The 5600-nt window shown below is 53.6% G+C and overlaps 1 long non-coding RNA gene across 1 annotated transcript; it reads right to left on the reverse strand.

Moving 5' to 3' along the window:
• Nucleotides 1–3405: 3405 nt before the first annotated feature.
• Nucleotides 3406–5244, reverse strand: LOC112966118. Its single transcript, XR_003253517.1, has 4 exons — nucleotides 5199–5244; nucleotides 4593–4610; nucleotides 3879–4178; nucleotides 3406–3435 (listed from the first exon to the last, which is right to left on the reverse strand). It is a non-coding gene; the product is annotated as an uncharacterized LOC112966118 (long non-coding RNA).
• Between the last annotated feature and the right edge of the window lie 356 nt (nucleotides 5245–5600).

Below are 5600 nucleotides of genomic sequence, written 5' to 3' on the forward strand. Positions count from 1 at the left end.
TTAGGGAAAAGGGGATGCAAAGGGCACAGAGAAAGGGAAGCTTCCCCAAAATACTGTCCGTCCCACTGTCAACATCCACCTCACCACAAGTCTTTGGAGAACAGCAAGACCCCGGGGCAAAGAGGCTCTGCCATGCTCCCACACAAAAATTCCCTCCCGGGCGTGTGCCTGCTCCCCAGGCTGCTGCACCTCAGAGCCTTTCCCGATCATCTCTGCATCCCTAGAGCGCAGGTCACACTGGGCATGTGCAAGAAACTCCCATCGGCTGCTCCTCACCTGCCAGCGGGGAGGCAGGAACATGAACTCATCAGACCACTAAACACCGCCTGCACCTACCTGAGGTTGGCGGCATTGAGGCAGTCGAGCTGAGGCTACCTGGCACTGCAGAGAGGGAGCAGCAGGTGCTCTCTCTCCTCAACTACTCCTTAACTGCAAAAAACAATGCACCACATTGAGCGTGAACTCGCCTGCACTGGTATTCTGGGGAAACAAGTAGCAACGTGCCTCAAAATTATGAACGCTAACTTCCCCCTCAACTGCTATGGTTTGCACAAGCGAGCACCTGCTCTGTCTGCAGTAAAGGCAGCAAAAATCAGTGATGGTTTGGTGGCAGCACTGGGCAGAGGTAGGTAAAGCTTGGTGCTTGCCCTGATCAGCCAAAGAAACAGCATTCTCAAAGCAACTTGGAGGAGGTCTTGTCCTAAGATGATGCCCTGGAGCCTCAACACCTGGCAGTTGGGCAAGAAGGGGCTGGATTCACAGAGTTGGCAGGAGCAGACAGAAACCCTTTAGGAAAGGTTTGCATTTCTCTCCTGGCAAATAATAAAAGACCGCTCTGGTCCTACCTGGAGTGCTGCTGTAGTCGGGAACTGAGTAGTAGGAGGCCCAAAAACCTTTCCGGGTGACACTGCTGTCACTGCGAAACAGGACAGTCAGTTCATTTCCAGATGATATAAATACGCGATGGTTGTTACTGCAAACTGTCCCTAGGAGACGGCCCTCAAAGAGCCTGCCGTCGTACACCTCGATGACGTCGAACTGGCAGGAGCTTCCTTCCAGCCTGCAGAGTGGAAACAAACGTTTGCTCTGCTTTAGGACTTGGACGTTTCCAGGATGTGCCATTTCCAGCCAGAAGTTGCATGTTTTGGCTGCTCCAAGGGATGGCTCAGGATGGGGCCACCTCCCTGGAGGACAACGGCCCACGCAGGGAGCAGACGGGCAGGAGCTCCAACCCCACTGGAGGGGGACAGCGGCGCCAAAGGGCCAGGCCAGCCAACCCTCCCAGGCCCCACGTCCTTCCCTGCCCAGCCGGGCTGGCTGTGTCTACCTCCAGGCCCGGGGCACTGGCGAGGGACTACGACTCGCACAGGCCTACGGGGACATGCCCTTTCCGTGGCTGGGACAGCCCGGCATGATGCCAGCAGATCCCCAGGAGGCCTGAGCACGGGGAGAGGAGCACTTGGACGAGGACCAGGTGCCAGGCAGAGATGGCCAAGCACCGTGGCGTGCAGGAAAGCTGCCTCGAGCCGGAGCCAGCACCTGCCCTGCCTGGAGCCGAGACCAGAGCCCCGCACGGCCCATGTGCTGTACTTACTCAACGTCCACAAAGGCCAGGCTCACTCTGTAGTTCTCCTGCAGCAACTGTATACGCCACACGCAGTACGCGTTGTTGGGATAGGGGCTAGGATAGTTGGGGCTTTGAAATGAGCCAGATGAATCCCGGAGCAAGCCACCACAGGAGGAAACACCTACAGAATGGACCAAAACACAGAACAGGCAGAGAGCCCCTGACATCCGCCTCGCCACAAGTCCTTGGAGAACAGCAAGACCCCGGGCAAAGAGGCTTTGCCATGCTCCCACACAAAAATTCCCTCCTGGGCGTGTGCCTGCTCCCCGGGCTGCTGCACCTCGGAGCCTTTCCTGGTCATCTCCGCTCTCAAAACCCGCTTGCCAAAAAATATACCCAACGCGTAAGAAGCAGCTCATTTGCAAAAACAAACAAACAAAATGGATCAGAAATTTCAGAGATTTCATTACACTTTATGCATTCCTGGGCTCACCAGAAACAGCCACCAATAACTTTCTTCCACGAGGAGTTCTCCATAAACTCACAGGAGGAACAGTTATCCATCACACAATTTAGGTTCTGAATAGCATCACATCAATACTTCTGAATACAAGTATTCCATACAAATGATTTCCCCGCAGTGGGCAGGATGCTCAAAATATAAAACTATGGTTCATGCACATCTTTTAAATGAAAACCTAATAAGTCAGACTTACAGGTAGCGGGCTCAGTGGTTGTTGTTGGGGGAGGTGTACTGGTTGTTTCTTCCAGAGGAAAAGGAAAAGGAAAAAAAAAGATACGTGACACACTGCAAGGCGATCGAGCAGGCCAATATAATGGAAACCTCCCCGGGTTACTGTCCCAGCCCCTGGTGGCAATGTGTGGCTGAGACAGTCTGGAGTCAAGAGGTTTCTTTCCGTTTTACCAGACCTCACCAGGCTTCTCCTCTTTTAGCATATCAACCTGCTTTGTGAACCCACCTAAACTTCTCACATCCACCTGGCCCAGGGGCTCCCACAGCCCCCCGGTGTAAAAGGTGTCTCTTCTTGTTTGTTTTGAATGTATCTGCTGGTTTCACTTAGTGGCTTGACCTCTTGTACAAGAAGAGGCTGTGAACAATTGTCTCCTCCTCCTCCCTTTCTCCACACCAAGAGCAAGAAAGCAACCCAAAGCAGCTTAACAGAAAGGAAGGGGACAGGAAGCCACCTGGGGAGAGGGTCAAACCAAGGCAAGTGACAGAGGGAGGTTGCACGTCCCTTCCTCATCCTTCGKTCTGCACAGCCCCATGCAAAAYGGCACCCTTGAAAACTGCTGGCGGATGGCAGGTTTGGCTTGGTCCCACCACACTTAAGTTGCTTACTCTTGCTCCCTGCCCCTCCCAAACCCCACTCCTGGTCTCAGCCGTAGAGGCTACCTGGCAATGCAGAGAGACAACAGAAGGTGAATGAGGAGCCTCTTCCCTAAGAGGAATACCCTGTTGGGAGTCACACCTTCCCTGAAGGGTCTCCAGGGTCACTAAAACCCCAAAACACAGTTCGTACTGCAACCTGGCTCAACGGAGCGTGATGGGTGCAACGCTCAACGCTCCAGCACTTGCTCACCTGGAACACCACTAGATTACTGCAGAGACTGGCTCCAAGTTTCTACCCCAGGTAAATCAGTGCCCTTGCACCCCAAGGGAACCAAAAAGAAAACAGCATCATCACAAGATTCAGTGAAATCACCCAGCGGCTTTAACTGAAACATGGGTCTTTAAGCCTTTCACTGCCGCAAAGACAGAGTGTGCCAGAGACCAACCTCTGGAAATAACATGCATCTCAACCAAAATATCTAGTTACCTGTTGGCGGAGGTGCTGTTAGTCCCGAGTCTGGAAGGAGAGAAGAACAGGCATTAGGCACCCTGGCCCCATGGCTCGCTCCGCGGCATGCTGGCACCAACCCCACCGTGCTGCGCCCAGGAGCACAGGGCTGGGCAAACCGAGGTGCGCTCTGCTTTTTGGGCACACGCGCTTGCTGTGAGCCTCCCCGAGAGGCACGGGGGAGCCCACAGGAGGGTGGCCTGGGCCAGGCCTGACCCCGCTCATCGGACCCTGCTCCACCTGCAAGGTGGCACCCGGGTCCCGTCTCTCCTGAGCACAAGCCATGAGAGCCGCTACGCTGCTCACTTCTGCAGCATAAGGCCCTTACTTTAGGGACACAGACCCTGGACAAGCTGCCACTGTGCAGGAAGGGAAGCAAGGGCTTGCAAACCTGTGTCTAGCGTAACATGAGCTTTACTCCAGGAAGACACCACCAGGAGGTAAAAGCCTACCTGAGCATATGACAGAAGCATCTCGGTCATAACACAAAGAGGAGTGCTCATAGGGACAAGTCCACAAATACTCTTCAGAGCCCTGGCAATCCACTGCAGTCATCAAATATGAGGACCAGCCATCGGAAGGGAAATAGCCCGTCACACCCAGAGGCTGGCCRCAGCCAAGCTGCCTGCACACAACTTCAGCATCTCGCATGTCCCACTGGTGACCACACACTTTTAACCAGCCTCCAAAATAGAAGATTTCTACGTTGCCGGCACAGCGGTTTGGCCCATCCGTCAGCTGCAGCAACAGCTCTTGGAAAGATATAAAACACTTTGTTAGGCAAAGCGTGGTCTGCTTGCACGTGGTGACATTCGCTTCCTGCTGTGCAAGAAAGCGGAGAAGCCAAAGAGGGCCCCGAGCTCCTGGAGACCAACGGGGTCGCGTGCACCCCAGGAGACCCATGAGGGCCAGAACCTTCCCAGCAAGGGGGCCTGCGCTCTCCGCTTTGGGCACCCTGCTCTTCTGCAGAGAAACAGGAGGCCGTGGGCTCTCACATCCTGCCCAGGCATGACTGCCCCCATCATCCCCGTGGGAAAAGCCTCCGGCACAACTTTGGCCGCAGCCCCACCTCGGGCTCCCGAGCAGATGCACAGAGAGATGCGGAGGCAGCAGCTCACGCACACATCATGGTGCCCAGGGGAGGACGCCCCGGCAGACAGACTCACCATCAGCTATGACAGCATCTGTGGGGAAACACAAACACACACATGCACACCCATGAAAACCGCAGCAGCGCAAACCCCTTGGGAGGAAATAACCAGGCTCTCGCACATACACCCGCTCCCAACAGAAAGCTGAGACACCACCGCTTTGATGGGGAGGCTCCATCRGAGTCCCCTTGGCCCAGGCAAAGAGGGGCAAAAGGGCTTTCTGGGAACGGGGGGCCCTGGCAATCCTTTCCCCAAGCACCCTGCTGCTCTCAAAGCCCGCTTGCCAAAAAATATACCCAACGCACAAGAAGCAGCTCGTTTGCAAAAACAAACAAACAAACAAAATGGATCAGAAATTTCAGAGATTTCATTACACTTTATRCATTCCTGGGCTCACCAGAAACAGCCACCAATAACTTTCTTCCACGAGGAGTTCTCCATAAACTCACAGGAGGAACAGTTATCCATCACACARTTTAGGTTCTGAATAGCATCACATCAATACTTCTGAATACAAGTATTCCATACAAATGATTTCCCCGCAGTGGGCAGGATGCTCAAAATATAAAACTATGGTTCATGCACATCTTTTAAATGAAAAACCTAATAAGTCAGACTTACAGGTAGTGGACTCAGTAGTTGTTGGGGGAGGTGTACTGGTTGTTTCTTCCAGAGGAAAAGGAAAAGGAAAAAAAAAGATACGTGACACACTGCAAGGCGATCGAGCAGGCCAATATAATGTGAAACCTCCCCGGGTTACTGTCCCAGCCCCTGGTGGCAATGTGTGGCTGAGACAGTCTGGAGTCAAGAGGTTTCTTTCCGTTTTACCAGACCTCACCAGGCTTCTCCTCTTTTAGCATATCAACCTGCTTTGTGAACCCACCTAAACTTCTCACATCCACCTGGCCCAGGGGCTCCCACAGCCCCCCGGTGTAAAAGGTGTCTCTTCTTGTTTGTTTTGAATGTATCTGCTGGTTTCACTTAGTGGCTTGACCTCTTGTACAAGAAGAGGCTGTGAACAAT

The sequence above is a fragment of the Apteryx rowi genome, unplaced genomic scaffold (assembly GCF_003343035.1).
Source record: "Apteryx rowi isolate R43461 unplaced genomic scaffold, aptRow1 scaffold_2322, whole genome shotgun sequence".
Lineage (NCBI taxonomy): Eukaryota > Metazoa > Chordata > Aves > Apterygiformes > Apterygidae > Apteryx > Apteryx rowi.